Source organism: Miscanthus floridulus, chromosome 2 (genome assembly GCF_019320115.1).
Source record: "Miscanthus floridulus cultivar M001 chromosome 2, ASM1932011v1, whole genome shotgun sequence".
Classification (NCBI taxonomy): Eukaryota; Viridiplantae; Streptophyta; class Magnoliopsida; order Poales; family Poaceae; genus Miscanthus; species Miscanthus floridulus.
Genome location: NC_089581.1, coordinates 143,202,488 through 143,209,712, shown reverse-complemented (window position 1 = coordinate 143,209,712; position 7,225 = coordinate 143,202,488).

Here is a 7,225-nt window from a genome sequence, read left to right as displayed (position 1 = left end):
TATGAAGTCCAATTATAAGCTTGGTGAAGACCAATAGATACCATATTGAATTTCATTCTTCACCCATATGAAATGAATACCACTTATGATCAAGTGCACTTTCTTGTTGTGGTTGGCTTGCTTTATCTTTTGATCTTTGCTTACATGAGAGTATCAATATGAGAATACCACTTGAAATATCATGACTAGCTCTCTTTTGGGTGTTGTTTTCTTTTCTTGATCAACCCTTTTGGTTGCTTCAACTTAGCATCTCAAATGTTCCTCGGATCACCACTTCCATGTTAGCCTTCCAAGTACCACACTTGGTTCACCTACACATAGGCGGCAAGCCCCTATACTAGGAAGAAGTGACCTCTCTCCAAGAATCATTCTTGATACTCACTTGAAATGACTTGATTGATTGATCCAAGTGATGGACTTAACTTGGTGAGTAACCTTGATTCCTTCTTTAAGTCATTTTCTTTCTTCTTGTTTAAGTCTTTTTCTTTTTACCAAATGATTTCCAATAGTCACTAGAACTTAAACTTCAACTTCATCTTGAGTTTGATCTTGATCTTTCAATTTGAGTACCGAATGTGTGCAAAGTACACTCCACAATCAAATAGCCTTGTAATCTTTGATTGTCATGCTTAAAGTTCATCTCAAAACCAAACTTCGGTACCTCAAATACTCATAAACATGTTTTCAACTTGAGGACCTTTCAATCAAAGTGACTCTAGATCAATCCAACATTTTTCACTTTTCTGACAGATTTTGTACCCTTCAAAGGAATAAGCATATCGCCCAAAGTACAAATCCAAATACCACTAAATTTGGTGGAGGTATGAATTACTAAGTTATCTAGCAGCTGTAAAAATTTGAGCTTCATTTGACTTCTAGATTGCTACCAGATTTCAATTCTTCCACCACTGCTACATGCTGAAACTGCTGCACTATAGCTGATAAGAACTACAACAAAACCGAAGCATCTCTTATCCATTTTTCACAAAATTTGTATAGCATCTTATACTATAAGTCTAGAGCATGTACACCAATTTTTATGCCAATCCAATAAGTGTTGATTACTCAAACATGGCTAAGATCACAGCTAGCTTAGATTCTCAATTATAGGACAGATTTCAACAATTGAGCTATACTTCATCATGTATAAATCAAACTTGAAACTAACTTGTTTGAATACTTCCATAAGACATATATCCATTCAAATCACTTACTAAAAGTCATCTCATGAATTAATCCAACACAAATCAATTCAAACTTGACTACTAATCAATTATCCATTCAATCATCTCATAGCAAGCAACATAGCATATTTATCCAATTCAATCAACTCATATGCACCCAAATGAAATGATCAACAAGAGATATACCTTAGTTAGCTTATGATCATCCAACTAGCAAGCTTCAACTCAATTATTTGCAAGTCATCAAATATATTCAATGAATTACCAACAACTTGAATTATAGCACTTGTATGTTGATAGCACTTTGGACTTCACTCAATTTTCTCTTGGCATTGGGTTTGGATGTGCACTAAGCTTCATAACTTGATTCAACATATGATGAACAATGTGAGATCAATTGAATCAAGTCTCCAATGCCGATGGTACCTATAAATAATCATCCACTTTTTTATGGTACCTAAATAATATTGGGTCCTCTCAAGTTAGGTGCAACATACTTAGGCAACGCCTTAGTATGAGTAGCGAGATATTTTGCAATAGCAACCATAGAGGTACCATCACCATCCTTTCTAAGCATATTATTATCAACAATTGAAATAGGCTTAGTAATATTACCTAGGGGACATGAATGTGCCATGTGTCCCCTTTCCCGACATGAGTAGCACTTTCTCTTTGATTGAGTCTTCTCTTCCTTGCTCATATGGTGCTTTTCACTGCCTTGCCTCTCATGGATTGCTTGAGCCTTCATCTCAAGCTTGGTAGGACACTTAGAGGCAAAGTGTCCCACACTTCTACACTTGAAGCACTTGATGTGAGCATAATCTTTCTTCTCATCTTCATTCTTGCTCATCATCTTGGCATCTTGAGTTTGCATTGGATGCCTTGCCTTTCCACCCCTTCTTGTTTTCTTCTTCTTTATCATCAAATCACCACCATCTTCATGGTTGATCTTGATTTGAACTTGGGGTATCTTCTCTTCCTCAACTTGTGGCTTTGGTTGAGGCTTCACTTGTTGCTTCACCAATTGCTTGGTTGGGCATATTGAGGTAAGATGACCCCAAGTGCGGCACTTGAAGTACTTGACATGCTTGAGCCTCTCATCTTCTTTTATCTTCTTGAGCTTCTCAATGTTAGGGCAACCATTTGCAAGGTGTCCCGCTTTATGACACCGGTAGCACATGGTATGAGAAAGCTTTCTTTGTTGTAGCTTCTTCATCTTTCTTTCTCTCTTTCTTTCGCCCTTTGTCATCTTCTTCTTGAAGCCAATGCCACACTTGTCACCATAGTTTCTTTGAGTCTTCAACATGTGCTCAAATGTGACTTTTGAGTTGTAGCACCTCTCTAACTTGTTGCTCAATTTCTTCACTTCACTTTTGAGCTCAATGTTCTCCTTCAAAATGTTAGTCTCACAAGACACGGAAGTAGAAAAAGCATCTATATGTGAAGAGCATGGCATATCTAATAAATCATCACAAGAGGTGGATACATGCTTCTTGCCTACATCACAAGGGTTAGCAATAATTTGTGATTTATCATTTGATCCATGTGATGAGCTCTCATTATTTTTAAGTTTCTTTGTAAACATTTTAACGAGAGAAGCATGTTGTTCTAATAATTCATCATGAGATGCAAGTAGTGTCTCATGATTTAATTTTAGCTCATCATGTGAAGATTTATAAGCATCAAGTAATTTCTTATGTTCTTCACAAAATTTCTTTAGAAATGAGTTTTCATTTTCTAATTTTAATGTTTTAGCTTTCTCATTTCTTAAAGACATGGTCATGCTAGCAAGTCTACTAACAAGCTCATCATATGAATCAACATGATCAACCATATTATCATTTGTTACCTTGGTGTCACCTTGTGACATGAAGCAATGTGGTGATGTAGTTGGAGAGCTTGTAGTAGCATCTTCAACATGGCTTGAGCATGAACCATCATCACCAATAAGTGTGCATGGGGTATCATCATCACTTGCAACACTTGTGGCATCATCATCAACCTTGTCAAGTGAACTTGTGGTAGATCGATCATCATCATCATCACTTGACCATGAGGTGGAGCAATCTTCCACAATCACCAAATTGTGGTTGTGCTCAAGACACTCATGCGCCTCTATCTTGGACTCATCATCATCATCGGAGACCGTCCCATATTTCTCATTAAGATAACTCCAAATCTCATGGGTGGTCTTCATGTCAATGATCTCTCCAAATATACAATCATGCAAAGATCTATACATGATGTTAGTAGCTTGGATGTCGAGATCTAGGCATTTCTCTTGTGCTTGAGTTAGATTATCTTCATCCAACACATGAGAAAAACCTACATCTACCATCCACCACATTTGAGGGCAAATAAACTTAAAATTGCATATCATCCAATTTTTCCATCGTGTAAAGTGTGTGCCATCAAAAATGTGTGGACAATCAACATCTAGCCCATAAGCCGCCATCCTCTCGGGTCGGTGAAGACCACAAATGAGAGACCTGGCTCCGATACCACTTGTAGGGTCGAGATGGCGGACTAGAGGGGGTGAATAGTCCTTTCTAAAATTAATCACGTCGGCTAACCGAAATAAGTGCGGAATTAGAACTATCGGTCTAGCCAAGACTACACCCCTCTATCTATGTACTCTAGCACCTTCCAAAGATACTAATTAAGCAACAAAGGTGTCGGGCTAGCTAGAGCACACCTAACCAATTCTAGGAGCAAGGTCACACAAACCTATGCCACTAGTACTTTAAGCAACAAGGGAGCTCCTACACATGCTAGTAAGCAAAAGCACAAAGTCAACTAAGCTCACTAGCAATGCTCAATAACAAGGCAACCAATGCCAAATTAGAGAGCGTAAATACTTAGCTACACAAACTAAGCAAAGTGACTAACAAGGTTACACAAACCTAATTAGCCACACAAGGGAGCTACTTCTATGCTACACAAGCAAGAAGGTAACTAGTAAGCTACACAAGCTAACTAGTTACAAGAGCAACTATACAAGCACAATGTATATGAAAGTAATTACAAGCTTGTGTAACGAGGACGCAAACCAACGGGAAGAACAAGGTTGATATGATGATTTTTCTCCCGAGGTTCACGTGCTTGCCAACATGCTACGTCCCTGTTGTGTCGACCGCTCACTTGGTGGTTCGGCAGCTAATTGGCATCACCCACCAAGCCCGCATGTCAGGTGCCGCAAGAACCTATCCCAAAAGTAAGGGTAGCTCAATGACACGCTCAACTAGAGTTGCTCTTCGCGGCTCCCGTGGGGCGAGCACAATGCCCCTCACAAAGCTCTTCTCTGGAGCACTGCACAAGCTTCTTGCGGGCTTCGACAGAGACCACCACCAAGCCGTCTAGGAGGTGGCAACCTCCAAGAGTAACAAGCACCACCGGCTTGTAACTCGATCACCTAGTGCCACTCGATGCAACCTCACGATGCAATCGCACTAGAATCGCTCTCTCACACAATCGAATGATCACTATCAAGTATATGTGAGATGGAGGGCTCCCAAGCATTACTACACAAGCCACCAAGGCTCTAGTGTGCTCAGCTACCGGCCCAAGGCCGACCATGGCTTCTATTTATAACCCCATGAACAAATAGAGCCGTTACCCCTTCACTGGGCAAAAGTCAGGACGACCGGATGCTCCGGTCTGATTGACCGGACGCTGGACCTCAGCGTCCGGTCATGCGATGCACGACATGTGTCCCCTACTTCAAATACTATTCACTCAATCTCAACAGTCATCTGTCGACCGGACGCAACATCTTCAATTGACCGGACACTGAGCCTACAGCGTCCAGTCGTTTCCAGTAAGGTTCTAGAAACAACATTTCACGACCGGACGTGTCCAGTCGATCACGATCGGATGCAGCACCAGCATCCGATCACTCTCTAGCTTCTCTGTTCTGCCTATGTCATCATACATCACTCTGACCGGACGCACACAGCCAGCGTCTGGTCACTTTCAGCACCAGCGTCTGGTCGAAGACCGATGCCTGCCCGCTGACTGCCACTACTGACCGGACGCTAGAACCCAGCGTCCGATCACTATGTGACCAGTGTCTGGTCCACTCTGTGAGACCCTATCTTTTCGGAACAGGGCACCGGTGGCACCGTCATACTGTTCGCACTCTACGGGCAGACACTCCGCCGGTGGAGTTTCAAACCCTTCTCGCCTCCGTTCCTTCACCGAGTTGATCCACAACAACTCCAACTTCATCTCCTTTGTAAATGTGCCAACACCATCAAGTGTACACCATGTGTATATGTGTTAGCATTTTCACAATCACTTTCCAAAGGATTAGCCACTCAACTTGCCACGCCACTCAATCCTAGCGACAATGCAAAGTTAGATCACTCAAGTGGCACTAGATGACCGATATGCAAACAAGTTTGCCCCTCTTGATAGTATAGCCATCTATCCTAAACCTAGTCACAAACTTCTCTACACACCTATGACCGGTGAAATGAAATGCCCTAGGTTATACCTTTGCCTTGCGCATTCCATTCCATCTCCTCCAATGTCGATGCAACACATGCACCAACACGATCAACAATGATATGATCCACATCATATCATCACGTGATCATACTGGTTCATCGATCTTGACTTCACTTGCTTTTCACCGTTGCCTTCGTCCATCGACGCCAAGTCTTGCTCAAGTTTCACCGCCATGCGGTCCATCGCTCCAAAGCCTCTGACTTGCCCTTCATGCTTGCAATCGGACCATCAAGCCAAGTCTTGTCTTGATCTTCTCCACCTTGATCGCATGACTCAATGTCATGTCTCATGTGCAATGAGCTCCTTCATCATCACATGTGTGAGCTTTGCAATATCTCCAAGCCATTTTCACCTTTATGGCATATATTGCTCACACACATGTACCTGTGAACTAATCACCTGTGTATCTCACATAAACACAATTAGTCCACCTAAGTTGTCACTCAATTACCAAAACCACACAAGGACCTTTCATCATGTAGGTCACTCAGCTCTTGCTTGCCAATCGTCTTCTATGAGATCTTCGAAAAGAAGTAGCACATGCGGGTGATGGCCATTTTCAAGAACTCTGGCTTTATAGCCCTGATTGCAATAGGTAGAAACACTGTCAGCATCACATGGCAATCGTGAGCCTTGCAGTGTGTTATTGACAAGTCCTTCATCGACACTAGCTTCTTCACATTTGCTGAAAACCCAGTCGGGACTTTGATCCCCCTCAGAAAAGTGTATATAGCTCTCTTCTCGTCTGGTGTTAGGTTGAAGCACACCATGGGCAGAGTGTATTTTCCATTAGCCTCAGGTACCAGGTGAAGTTGTGGCATCACGTTTAGTTGCACCATGTCTTTCCGTGCTTTCAGACCATCCTTTGACTTGCCTGTGTCCATCAAGGTAGCAATGAGACTCTCAAAGACATTCTTTTGTACGTGCATAGCATCAATGGCATGGGGGAGCTCCAAGTCTGGCCAATAAGGCAGATACTGAAAGAAGATCGATTGTTTCTTGAAAGGTACTCCTTCAATAGGAGGTGTGCTTCTATCTCTATTCGTCCTATCCGGATTCTTCTTTCCATAGACGACGCGTATGTTTTTCACCATTCTGTACACGTGTTCTCCGTTATGACGTCTCTCCGGAGGGGGTTCAATCTCTAGGACGTTGTCATAAAATCTAAAGAATAATTTGCTACGGTACTTGTGACTTGTCTTTAAGAAGCGTCTGTTCCTTAGGTAAACTATCTTCTTGGATGCATCTAGGTACACCCATATAGTACCATCCAAGAAAACCAAGCATCCTGTCTTTCCTTTGATCTGTCCAGACAAAGCAAACAGCGTAGGGTAATCATTGGTAGTAACAAATATTATTGCTCTATATATGAAGTCCTCCTTTCGGAACACATCATACATCTACTCCCTATGCCTCCATAGCCTCTCCATTTCTTGCATCAAAGGCTCGAGGAACACGTCTATATCAATGCCTGGTTGTTTAGGGCCAGAAATAAGAATAGTGAGGAGAAGGTACTTTTTCTTCTGACACAA